Source organism: Taudactylus pleione, unplaced genomic scaffold (assembly GCF_031769625.1).
Source record: "Taudactylus pleione unplaced genomic scaffold, aTauple2 ptg000964l, whole genome shotgun sequence".
Taxonomy (NCBI): Eukaryota; Metazoa; Chordata; class Amphibia; order Anura; family Myobatrachidae; genus Taudactylus; species Taudactylus pleione.
The window spans coordinates 766,576-780,130 of NW_028285365.1; the positions used below are offsets into that span (position 1 = coordinate 766,576).

General features: G+C 47.2%; 1 protein-coding gene across 1 annotated transcript in view; it reads left to right on the forward strand.

Moving 5' to 3' along the window:
- Positions 1-13,555, forward strand: part of GRM7 (glutamate metabotropic receptor 7) — a 626,056-nt gene that overhangs the window by 253,801 nt on the left and 358,700 nt on the right. The gene's annotated exons all lie outside the window — the stretch shown is intronic.

Sequence of the window (13,555 nt, forward strand, 5' to 3'; positions counted from 1 at the left end):
CACAATTACTTGCTCTATTTTACTCTATTTCCATATGCGAATCAGGCCCTTTTCTGTATCTACACTTCCGTCTCGTGCAGGCGATCAGAAATGTAAAATGCATTCTATTAGCATGGAAAAGGATGTGTAAGAATTTTCCATACGAATGTGCAGCCGATAAAAGCGCCATTTGCATTTGCGTGCAACTCTACATGAGCCTCAACCTTATAAAAAAAAAATTCAAAAAAGCAAAAATCTTTACTTTTGGTACAATTCTCCTGAGCTGACACATATGAGTTTCGAAATCTATACAGCATAAAATCTTCTTTAACCAAAAAGGCCAGTATTGTGCTGTCACCTTAGCAACCAGTTAGGAATGATCATTCAAGTTAGTTTAACGTGCACTAGGTCACTGGTCAAAACTGATATGTGATTGGCTCTCATGGTTTTGCACTGCTGTCATTATGTAAGCATTTAGGACCTTATTCAGAGTCGGTCGTGAGCGCCGATGCGCTCGTAACCGACTCGATGGTAAGGCCTGCGCATGTGCGGCGGCCACACTGCGTGAGCGCAAGCCCCGGAGCAACAGTTAAACTCTGTTGCTCCGGAGCTCACTACCAAAGGGGCGGCTGTCGATGTTGATTGACAGCTCGCCCCGTTTGGTAGGCTGGCCGGGGGGTGGTGGTTTCCAAAACGGAGGCGTTCCTTAAGGAACGCCTACCATTTTGTGGGCTGCCGCACTGACATCATCAGTGATGTCAGTGGGGAGCTTCCTGCTCCATCAGAGCAGAAAGCTCCCTGGGGCTTACGAGTGCCCAGACCCAACCTTAGGGTCTGGTCGTAAGCCCAGATGGTCGCGATGGTGATCACCATCGCGACCATCAATCTGGTCGGTCGTTAAGCTGTGGGTGGTAAGTAACCCACAGCTTAATGATCGACAAGGAGGCGGCCTTTCAGGATGCAAGCGCCTGCCCTGATTCTGCGCAACCGCTTGCATCTAACGACCGCCTCTGAATGAGCTCCATAATGTGTGTGTGTTTTGTTCCTTGTTAGAGGCCTTTTCTAGTATCTACGCGGAAGAGAAATGATTGCGATTGTTTTCAGTGCAGTCAGAGCGGTTTTCCTGTATGTACACAGAGTTAAGGGGCAGACAGCCTGCAGGCCCACAGTGCAGCCCACACAGCTGTGGCGATATAATCCTGGGGTGAAATCTCCAGGCGTGCAGGATACAGAGACATCCCTGCTTACATAACGTCTGCAGATATAATGCTGCCCTGGTTAATGTGTAGGAATGCATCATGTACAGCATACAGCATAGCACTGTAGATAATAATACACACTAATTCCTGCCCTTGGGAGCGTAAAGGAACAGCGGCCTGTAGCCATGGTACACTTTGCTTTCAATGCTTTGGAACCACGGCTATGCCTGTAATTCTGTAGAAAACACAGCATGTATAATGATGGTGTTAGTAGCTTCTCTCCAGCGTGCAGTATTCCTCCAGCCGACCAGCTCTCTCCTCTGTCTTGTTAATAATGTAGCCAGGCTGTGTCCTCTGCCTCCAGCAAAATTGTGAATGAGCCTCTGGTCACACTGACTTCAAACGCCAGACTTCTCCTTTATCCGTCGCTTTTCAGACAGGGAAATCATGGATGGATGGTACATAGTGTTGGGGGTTGAGAGCAGGATTCTAGCACCAGTCTAACACTGTCTTACCAGTATCGATTCACCGGTGGAGGATAACAGCCGCTGTCAAATTTGGCTGAATCCTACCTTTTAATAGGACTGCAGGGCCTTAAAAATCCACTCTTCTGTGCTGGAGAGACGCCATTCTGCCGCAGATATGTCCAATTATAAAGTGATATTTGCAGAATGATGGTTGAAAGAGTGCTGTACGCTGCACGTAGGTATGAAGCAAGCGGTGGCATAAGTTATGGGTTTATATAGGGAGAAAAGGAAACAGTGAACCAAGACTGCAAAGTGTGCTACCCACTCATAGCACCGGGGGGCGGTACTGAGCTGTGGCAGCACAGTGTTATACCTAGCCATTACTACAAAGTGCCATACTGTACTTGCCCATGGTATCACAGTATGGTACCAGCCCACGACAGTGCTGAATAGTAGTCGCACATGGCAGCACAGTGTACCCAACTCCTACAGAAGGACAGCAGAACTTTATCTTTGTCCGATGCATTCGGATAGATGTAATATTAGATAATATGATCTTGTTATAATATAGTATAAGGAGGCGCCGCGTAGCTGAGTCACAGGCAGGTTATAATGCGGCAGCATCCTGAGTGCGAGTGGGAATGCTAATGTGGATAAAGACAGTTTTCTTATGTACATAGGCCCTGTTGACCCCCAATAACGGACAGAGAGAAACAGGCGATTTGCCCCCAACTAAGAATCGCTAGGAGTTACGCAGAGATGCGCCTGTTCGCTGCAGAGCATTACAGTCTGCATAAAAGTTGCTGGATGCGGCCACATTCGGTCTAGCGGACGACTCAGAATTGGGGCCCTTATATGAACTTTACGTTTAAATAATACTATGTACAGTATACTTTGTATTCCTCGTCTTACTAAGGGGCCCATTTATTAATGATCGCATTGGCAATGTGATCTGGGCATGGTAATGCTGGTAATGATCGCATTGCAAGATACGATAATAGCGCCGGAATGTATTATCCGGCACATGCAAGGACGGGGGCTCCCTGTGATGTGCTCAAAGTGCTCTCAGGGCCAAATCGGTGTGATTTACCATGCCGGCGGTTGGAATCCCGACAGCAGCATCCCGGCAGAGGAGGAAATCCCGATCGTCCTAAGATAAGTATCAACTAACCTATTTCTACCCCCTAACCCTCCCTTAGGGGTGCCTAACCCTAACTTCCCCCCAAGTGCCTAACCCTAATCCCCCCTCTAAGTGTCTAAACCTAAGCCCCCTTCCCCGCCGCCTAACCCTAAGTCCCCCCCGGAGATGCCTAACCCTGACCCTACCTCCCCCTAGCCTAACCCCAACCTCCCAGGGGGGTTCCTAACCCTAAATCCCCCCGGGAACCCTAAACTTAACCCTCCCCCCCTGCGGCTATCCGCGCCCGGTGCCCCTTTGATCGTGATGCCGGACGTCGGGCTCCCGACGTATGTCTAATGACAGGCGTCGGCATATCAACGCCTGTCTTTACACCCTTGCCGGGATATGACAGTCGGGAAGCCGGCTGTCGGGATTAGGTCTGCCGCCTTCCCGACTGCATTACCCTCGGGGCTACTGCGCATGTGCATGCCCGCTGACGGCATATGCGTGGCTGCCATTGCCGGGGGAGGGTAAGTTTTGCGGTATGTAGCCCATTGGCTATAATGGGCTAACGCCATCTTCAGATGTGGCCAATGTCTGGACTGCATCGCACTATGGGGGATGCGGCTGCCGGCGGGGATGGAGGGATCGTAGAAGGTATCGGAGATGTCTGCTGCAGTCCCTCCTTCATACATGGGGGTGATACTAAAAATTTGCAGTTACCCCCCAAAAACGTGTGTTTTCGGGGAATAAGCTGAAAATATTTAATGATAAATGGACCCCTAAGTAACATAATGGTAGTTACAAAGCTTTCGCTTGCTAGCATCAAGCATTTAAAATACCTTTAGCCTTGATAACTTAACCACTGGGGGCGCTGTTCCATTGGGGTCTATTCCTTCACCAAGCCAGCAAAATTGCATTATCCAATAAGGGTGACCGCATAGAACAGAACGACACAGAGGGTTACAAACCTGTATATCGGTGGGTGAATGGGCTGTTCTGGAACATTGAGAGTATGACTTCCCACTTTATTGTATAGTAACATGTATAATAATATATAATATGTATGCCTTCACCGCCCACCCCTATACATCTGCGCTATGCGGGGCCAGTGATGGCTGTGGCCGGCTGTGCAGTTTGTCACTTGGAGTCTGTCCTATCTGGAAGGTCCCCAAAGAGCCATAAGAGAAAGCCCCCATTACGAACTGTCATACAGGAGCTTGTTAGCGGTTAGCATTCATCAGTTGAGAGCAGGCGTTGAGAGAGTTAGTTGATGGCCCTCCAGCGCTCAGGCTGACGACCTTCTATGTAATAATTCTCACAGCGACACTTGTAAGTTTCTTACTTTCATTTCAGGGCACTTGTGAGACCCGGCGCAGAGTTACAGTTTAGGAAATCATAGTTAACATTCGATTGGTTGCTACGAGCAACATCACAATTCACCTGTGCACTACATTTTATGAATAACCCCCCAACACAAAATCCCCAGCACGTGTGTTCTCTACGGCAGCGAGCGGGCTGTGATGTGGGGACTCAGTCACCGTCCATTGTACAGATATCTATAGGCTGTTAGAACGGGCCTATTAACCCTTCATTAGACACATATTCTTTAGGGGTAGAGGAGCTTCTAGGACCCTCTGTTAGTCCTTGCTTAAATACTTTATACTTAACTAAGAATGTGTGTATATTATTTTATTACATTATCTATAAGCTTAGCCCAGGGACACACAGCCTCCTTTCTCAAGAGTCTTTATCTGTCCAAACTGGCCACAGGATCTGTCAGTCAAAATCGCTGACCGGCCGCATGATTGACCACTCTCAAGGATCAATAAGTAGAAAGTAATGGAAATGGTCCCTGGGGGTCTGTAGTTGTAAGTTAACCCTGTCATAGCTTATGCTCTTTTCCCCCCCCCCCCTTTACCGATCCCACACATGCACACTTGGGGACACATGCAAATCCGATGTTTACGTAGCGATTTTGTGGTATGCGCCTGAAAACTTTTACGCATGCATTACCCCCAGTGTACGAATAAAGATGCCGTTGCGATATAGATGCGTGGGATTAGAAATGTTGTGGGAAAGTGATGGGCGGTGCCTGGGAGGCGGCTATGAGTGTGCGCAAAAACGGTCCATTCAGTGGGCGTGTTATGAGTGTGTCACAGGAGCGCCAATGCAAGCGGCTGCGTACCCAAACGCACAGACGCAGCCATAGGAGGCCGTGGTCAGACGGAGAGACTGCACCTGCCATAGGACTGGGGCAGTTGTTGGTGGTGCGACTGATGGGGGGCGCATATAGATGCGCCAATCAGTACTACAGCGGGCACGGGCGCTAAAAGTGGGCGTCTCAGTCCTTGCCCCCACGAATGTACCAAGGGAAGGATGTTGTAGCGGCTTTTGCATAAACTCACCGACGGATGACCGATATGAGACGCGGCTGCCTGCGTTTTTGCTTGTGAATCAGGCCCAGAATTCTCTGATGCTAAAAGTACAGAGACATCATCAGATCTCTTCCCTCCTCCTAATCATACGAGTACGTCCCTACTCTCACGGAAGGTGCGGGAGACTCCAGATTTTTTTTAGAGTGGTTGGATCTCCCGCACGACACACTCACTTCCTAGTGATCGGCAGGCAGGGGCGCCGAGAGGGGGGGGTAGCGGGTACAGTTTACGCGGGCCCGGGCTTCCAGAGGGGCCTGGCGGGGGCCCGGGTCTGGCGCCGCCCCCCCCTCACTTCCTCCCTCTGCAGCAGCCCAGCACACAGTGTGTGCTGGGCTGCAGCGGGAGATTGCTTGCGGCTGCTAAGTAGCAGCCACAGCAATCTCCTATGCCTGAAGGGGGGAGCGATCACACTGATCGCGCCCCCCAGTGGCTTTGCGTCAGGCTGAGGGGCTCACAGCGCCCCCTCCCCGGCGCGCAGCACTGCAAAACACTATTTTTTTTCAAGGGGGCGTGGCCACGCCTTCTGAAATTAGGCCATGCCCCCTCTTTACCAGGGCCCCGCGTGGCTCTCTACGCCCCTGTCGGAAGGATGGGGAGATAATCCCGGGAATCTCCAGTGTGTAGGGATTGTGCATTCGCCTCCCAACGGACCCGTGATTCAAGCCATTGTGCCATGCTGAGGACGGGGCCTAATGACCTGACAATCTGGCCCCGCGACCTAATCAGACCCTTTGGGCCAAATATAATAGGGTGTGAGTTTTTGTAAATTGCGAGTTTGGTGCTAAACTCGCAATTTTTCACAACTCTAATAGGGTATCAGTTCACTAAAACTCGCATTTTTCAGAGTTACTAAAAATACCCATTCTCAAACTCGCATCCAGATGTTTTCACATTGAAAACAATCAACTAGCCCAATGTAATAGGGTGTCTGGCCCTGATTCAGAGCCGGACGCTCTGAAAGAGCGCTCACTCTGAATCGGTGCGATTTTTTTTTTGGAGCAGCCTCCTGGCCGCTCGCATAGTTGTGGGTGACCACCCACAGCTATTGTAAGCGGCCAGGATGATGGTCGCGATGGTCAAGACCATCGCGACCATCGGGCTTGCGACGAGACCCTTGTGGTAGGGTCTCGTGGCTGCAAGCCCCAGAGAGCTTCTGGCTCTAATAGAGCCGGAAGCTCTACTGACATCACTGGTGATGTCAGTGGGGCCGCCCACAAACGGCAGGCATTCGCATGGGAACGCCTCCGTTTGTCAAACCACCCCCACTCCACGCCTCCAAAACGGAGCGAGCTGTCGATCAAAATCGACAGCCGCCCCCCTTTGGTGCGAGACCCGGAGCGACGGAGTGCCCGTCGCTAGCCGGTCTCGTGCATGCACACGTCGGACCCGGCTCCGGCGTGCGCATGTGCTGTGGCCTAACATCGACCCGCTTGCGAGCGCATAGCGCTTGTGAGCGGGTCTGAATCAGGCCCTCTGTTTTAGACTCGCAAAGAAATCAATGATGTAACCACAAGATTAAAATCAATTAACCTTGTGGATATGATGTAGCGGCTCCCATCATAGACTTCAATGGTGAATTATCACCATAGAATTCTATGGGGAACAGAGGTTGACCGCATTCAGCCAATCAGCGAGCTGCCCTGACGAAGATGCCCGCTGATTGGCTGGCGGCTCCTTCAATGACGGAGCACACGTGTGACCCGGTCATTTACGCGGAGCAAAGGTATGTATACACATATACCTTTGTTCGGTCCGGTATGGTACGGTTTCTTTTCGGTTTGTTATTTTAACCCTTTGGATGCCTACCAGGCGGATGTGATCTACGCATAGGAGAGGTGAGTATGGATTTTTATTTCAGGTACCCCTATGGATTACTAGGTGAGTATGTGTTGGTGTGAGTGTGAGTGTGCAGGTATGTTTTATTAAACTTTTACTTTCACGGTGTGTGTTTGTTTGTTTTATATACTTCTTTAGTTGTGGAACTACAAGTGCCAGTGGGCACGTAATGTCCTGCATGCTGGTATTTGTGGTTCTCCAAATACCAGCATGCGGGGAGGCTTGCTGGTACTTGTGGTTCTACAACTAAAGACAATATTTAAACCTTTATTTTACACCAAACACTAACACTATCAACCCGGCACCCACCGCCCTAGGGTGCCGGGGATAGCCTCTGGCTATCAGTCTAGGCCTTGGGTCCCCTGGAGAGGGGGACCACTTTATTGGGGGAGGGGTCCCCAACTCCCCAGGGATCCCGTCAGGGGTAATGCTTTGGCCGGGGAAACCAGTGAATGGTTTTCCCTGGCTGTGGCATTATCCCCCCTGCTAGAAAGAGTTCGGTGCTGGTTTTGGAATTTTCAGGGGACCCCTACTGGTTTTGTCCCCTGATTTTCCAGAACCAGCTCAACAAAGCCCTGTGCTGGTTCTTAATATACAGGGGCCCCTTACGCATTTTGGCCCCTGTATTTTTAGAACCAGGACAGGCTTTATAATGCCCTGGGCTGGTTATGCTTTTGGGAAGGGGGTGCCCGTCATTTTTATTTAAAACACACACAGAAGCCATCACGGATCTCACTAATCTGTAATGGCTTCTCCAAAACCCGCACATTTAATGCTACTCGCATTTAGGTGTCAGCTTACATAGTCCTAAACTCGCCTAAACTCGCATATGTAGTAGCCTCGAGCTGAAAAGTTTGCAGGCTATTGAATTTGCAAGTTTCAGTACAAACTCACACTATTTAAAAGTGCGAGAAAGTGCGAGTTTGTTCTGTTACTAAAACTGACTACCTACTACATTTGGCCTTTTGTATTAATTCTATCTCAAATTATTATTCTGTTGCATCTACTTGAGTTAAAATAAATAATTTTCTTCAAAGCTTCCTGTTGTTTTTCTATTTATTTGTGTTCCGCTAAAATAAAAAATAGCCAGTGGTGTGCACTCGCATCTTTATTAGCTTATAATATGTAACTGGGTATCATGGAGACTTGCGGCGTACGGTAACGCTTCTGGCACTGTGATAAGACTGAGCTCTTAACGCTTAATCCAAACGTCAGATATAAACATACAGTTTATTACAGATGACAAAGTTCCTGCTGCAGCCGTTCACCTCCCAGAGGGATTCAAACCCGACGCGTATTTATCTGCACAAATCTATAATAAAAATAAGTTTAAAGTATCAGTTTCCCTATTAATTATGTATTATTATTGCTGGCTTGTTGTTTGTCTCTAGTCATACGCGGCATTCACCCATTCTGGCGGTAGTATATAGGAAAATCTCCGAAAAAAGAAAAAACATTCTAAGCCGCTCTTTGGAATGTATGCAAAAATATTCCTAGGGATTTTCACTGTAAATATGTTCTTTGCTAATAGTGATACAAAATGATTGGAATCAATCAGTGCGCTTAAAAGCTGCCTATAGGGACACTAATGGATAACGATGTATCACCGCACATCGGATTTGACATATAAATACTTTAGATAAAAATCTAGGTACTGTAGATGTTCAGTATTAGGGTATACGATTCTGGTTCTTTGTTTAACTGTACCAAATCAGGGGCAGAACTATGGGAGACAATGGAGGCACCTGCTGCCGGGCTCCAGCTCTGAAGGGGCACCTCCTCCATTGTCCACAACATATTCACCCCACTTAGGGCTGTAACTATGTACCCAGAGTATACCGTCATGGCCGCCCAATACATGGCACTCCTTCCCGGCACCTGAGAAGCCACCATACACTATGGTAAGCTCCATGTCAGACCATCAGCTGCCACCTTCGTCTATCTATAACCTGTCTGCATGCGAATTGCTACATTACAGTGCCAGCAGCAGCTGTGATGGGCGGGGGGGGGCACCAAATTATAATTTGCCTCCGGGCACCTGGGATGAATTTACTCCACTATACCAAATATTGGGTCGTGTATACGTCTGATGGGATATTTCTGTATAGGTTGTGTTATGGCGCTGTGTATATACTAGAGATGTGCGCGGACCCCCTTGTTTTGGTTTTGGCAAAACCGCCCTCAAATGTTATAGTTTTTGGCTTTGGTTTTTGCAAAACCACCCTTGTCTTTGGTTCGGTTTGGTTTTAGATTTCCTTAAAATTGATAAAACAGCAACAATCAAGTATTTAAAGGTTGGGACACACTTGAGGATATGTCGCCCAAATCCCACGGATCGGGCCAACATATCATCCACATTGCCCAGTGTGTACCCACTATGCGTGACCAGGCGTGCTGCTGGGGTCTTTCCATTGTCCTGCATGTAGGGCCGATGAAATGACCCAGATGATGATGTCTGCATAGTGGATGGAGCCGGTGCCCGACATATTGGGCGGATGGTCACTGCATCATGCAGCATGTACCGATTTCTCAATATATTGTGCAGTCGGACTCTGTTCTACTTGGAACCCCAACATTTATCTGAGTTGGGACTCTGTTCAACTCGGAACCCTAAAAGTGATCTGAGCCAGGACTCTGTTCTACTTGGAACCCCAACATTTATCTGAGTTGGGACTCTGTTCAACTCGGAACCCTAAAATTGATCTGAGCTGGGACTCTGTTCTACTGGGAACCCCAAAAGTGATCTGAGCCAGGACTCAGGGCCTGATTCAGAGCCAGATGCTATTTGCGGACGGTCGTTCCAAAAAAGGGGCCGGCTCGCAATACGCTCGCTATTTTGTGAAGACGCCCCTTTGCCGTTCGCATCACACATCATCTCCGGTATTTATTAGATTAATCGGGTACATCGAAAGGCATCTGAACTGCTCGCAGTGCTTGTGGTAGGTTTTTCCTACCGCAATCACTGCGAGCAGTTCAGGCTAAAAGACAACCAAGTGACGTGGTCGATGACGCTCCTTTACTAATTATGCACTCCCATTAAACGCCCTTTTGACCGTTTGGCACGCCTGCGTTCGGATCTCCACTCCCCGTTTTCAAGCACCTTCCCCTGTTACCACCCACAAACGGTACATTCTGTCAATCAAATTAGCAGCCCCTCGCTGTTTTGCGAGCGCACGATTTCCGACCACAATGACTGGTTTGCGCATGCACATTACGACCCATACGCATGCGCAGTTGTGCGAACATCGCTCAGAGCAGCTCTGAATCAGGCCCTCTATTCAACTCGGAACCCCAAAAGTGATCTGAGCCAGGACTCTGTTCGTCTCAGAACCCCAAAGTTCGGGTGTGCTCAGTTTTCAGCAAGACCAAATAGCTATTCTCTAGTATTGATTCAGACATTTCTCTTTTGCATGACGTCTAACCGATGTTGGGCCTTTAAGGATTATCGCATAAGAATAAGACAGACATGAGGGATTTAGGAGGAGATAAAGGCATCAAGGGACAAAGACAGAGGCATCAATACTCCAACGGATGGCAAACTGTTCAAAAGGCGTTTACAGAAGCTAAAGACCTGAATGAGTTATACGCTCATCTCTGCATATACTGTGCGCAAAGGTTAAAAAAAAAAAAAGTAATATATACATAATAATAGATTAGTCTTTTCTATACATAACATAGCATCATCAAAGGCAAAAAAAACCAACAAAATAACTTTTAACTTGTAGTTCCAGAAAGGGCGACATTATTACAGGGGCTGCCGCAAATCGCGACAATCCAATTGTTTTTCTCTTTCACCCTCATCTTATCTATGAGTGGCAATAAATCTTGAAAACGTATTTTCTCCCCTGACCTTCTCCGTTTTTAAATGAGCACGAAAGGACACGTCTCTTGGTGTGATTTTGAATTATCCTTCTGCACAGCTCCATGATAGGATTCTTCGAGTATTGCAAAAGTGTTTGCTGAAGAGGAGAACCAGGTATTGTTGTTATAAGAGATGCGCACCCCACCCGGCAGAATGATCTGTGGCAAAACAGAATTTATATAACCTATTTTAACCGAACTGTCTACAAAAACATATCCTTCAACTGCAATGTCTGCAGCTTTTTTTTTTTTTTAATAAACTCACTTGTACAGTAAGTTCCAAACATGTAAGGCCTAGTATTTGTGCGTCTGTGTGTCTGTTGCTGTGATATTCTTCTTTGCTCTATTTGGCCCGTCTATCAAACCATCTTTACTTATCACCATTGGTGTCTTCCCCAGTGCCTGCAGCTACAGAGTATTGCTGTTCTGACTACGATTTAGCCCCTCTCCATTTTTGGATCTAGGTCTAGACGCTGTCTGATGGCCATCAAGTTATTTAAGATTACTCTTATCTCTCCAGGATGAGGCAGGTTCCCCTGATTAGCAGATACTGTATCTTTGCTTTCTGTTTTCTTAGCCTCTCATATGTCTACTGATCCTGATATCTTGTCTGTGCACTCAAAGCTGCTTTTAAGCTTTTTGCTTAAGAGCGGGAGACCTGGAAAGTGCCTGACCTGCTTGGCGCTGCTGAACCCAAAGTAATAAAGAGGGTCATTCAACTGTTGCATTTATTTTGTTGGCCTTTGGTTAAGTAGCTATTAATCTCTTCCTCACTTAATGGTCTATATTGTGAATTAATTGTTCCGTATTGCACTGGAAAAATGAATTCAGCACCACGGTAGGTGGACAGCGGCTCTCCCACCTCATGCTTGCTGGGGCAAAGGGTCTGTTTCTGGGCATCATTCAAAGATGCACGCACGCAGCTAGAGAGTCAATTTCAGCGTCTGTTTCTGGGTGGTGGCTTGTCAGAGGTGGTCAGCGCATGCATCTGTTGCCGCAGTTACACTGACCCTGGCGCCCATGTTCAGATGGAGATTCTGCGCCTCCATAGGAATGGTGCAATCTCCGATTGTGCGACCGATGTGCAACCAATGGTGCGTCATAATAGGCACAGCGGTAAGCTAGCGCTGCAGCTGGTAGGCATCTGTGTTTGAAATCCATCAGCTAGGGCATCAGCATAAAAACGCAGTCACGTTGCGGCAAAAGACACGGTCGCGAATGCAATACCGTGCATCTATGAATCAGGTACTCTGCGTCGGACACAAGTGCAAATGCGGAAGTTTTATGTGAGCATCTGCAAACCGTGCATGCGCAGTGGAAAGCAATCGCAGGCTGGGCGCGCTCCGTGTCATGCACCAGCACGCTGACCGTGGTATTACAGTGCAGATGGATCTCTCTTCCCGTGAAATGCAGATACACAGAACAGATCAGTCGCCTGGGAGTGTCAGAGTCTTGTGGGCGTGTAGCATGCGGACAGAGACGGGACGCCTGTTACTGAAGGATCCCAGCATGGGGTGGGTGTAAGTCACTATACTAATGATGACATCTGCCGTTGGAAAAACAGTGGATGTCACTCCCTTACGCATAATGAGGGGTGGATAATCAGCTTACACGGGCAGATACTCACCTTAGTATCAGGTACAAAGCAGGATTCTATATATAGATAAGGGAAGGGGGCGGTAGGGAAGGATTTATCGCACAGGAATATTGGTGGGTAAAAAGTAGTAGTTTTAAAGTCATAAAGGTAGAAGGTGCACCCTCGGAGTAAATTGAGTATATCAGAGAGAAGAGAAAAGGGACTCCGTATGTGGGGTACATGCCTATAGAATTACCAAGGTATAAAAAATACCTTTTATTGAAATTCATTAAAAAGGAAAAGAGCCAAAAATGGCCAAAAATACCTATCAGGTTGGACAATACAAACAAACAAACAATTCTTCAATCGCAGGAGATACACTGTAATATTACTGCACTTTATGTTGTATACTGTGATTGCCGATTGCATTTAAAATTGTATATCTCAACACTAAATGTCCTGTCCTGTGGGTTTTGAAAGATATTAACATAAGATACATATACTTATTCCATAATTTCGGACTAAATACACAACACAAATTGAGATGTTTGCATAGCAGAAATCTGCTTAGAGGCAATCCTGAATACCTACATTGCTATATGTATATATAAGAAACAACTGTGATTATCGACTGTTGTATATATTTCAATATAGACAAAAAACAATTGTGATTGCCGATTACATCCAAATTTTATATCTTAATACCTAAAAGTCCTGCCTTGTGGTTTTTGAAAGATATAAACATGATATATTTTTTCCTTAGGTATTGACCAAAATATACAACATAAAGTGCAGTAATATTACAGTGTATCTCGTACGATTGGAGAATTGTTTGTTTGTATTGTCCAACCTGATAGGTATTTTTGACCATTTTTTACTCTTTTCCTTTTTAACAAAGCAGGATTCCACAGCCAATCGGGAAATGTCTGCCTTTTCTGCAATAACTTCCCCTCGAGCCCCCACCCCCCCTCGCACATTCACAATGTATGGCCTAAAAGCCGGTGCTAATCTATACGTTCTGTGCTGATAATATCACGTTTGAGTGTAAAGTTTGTTGGAATGACCTCTCATCTTAATCC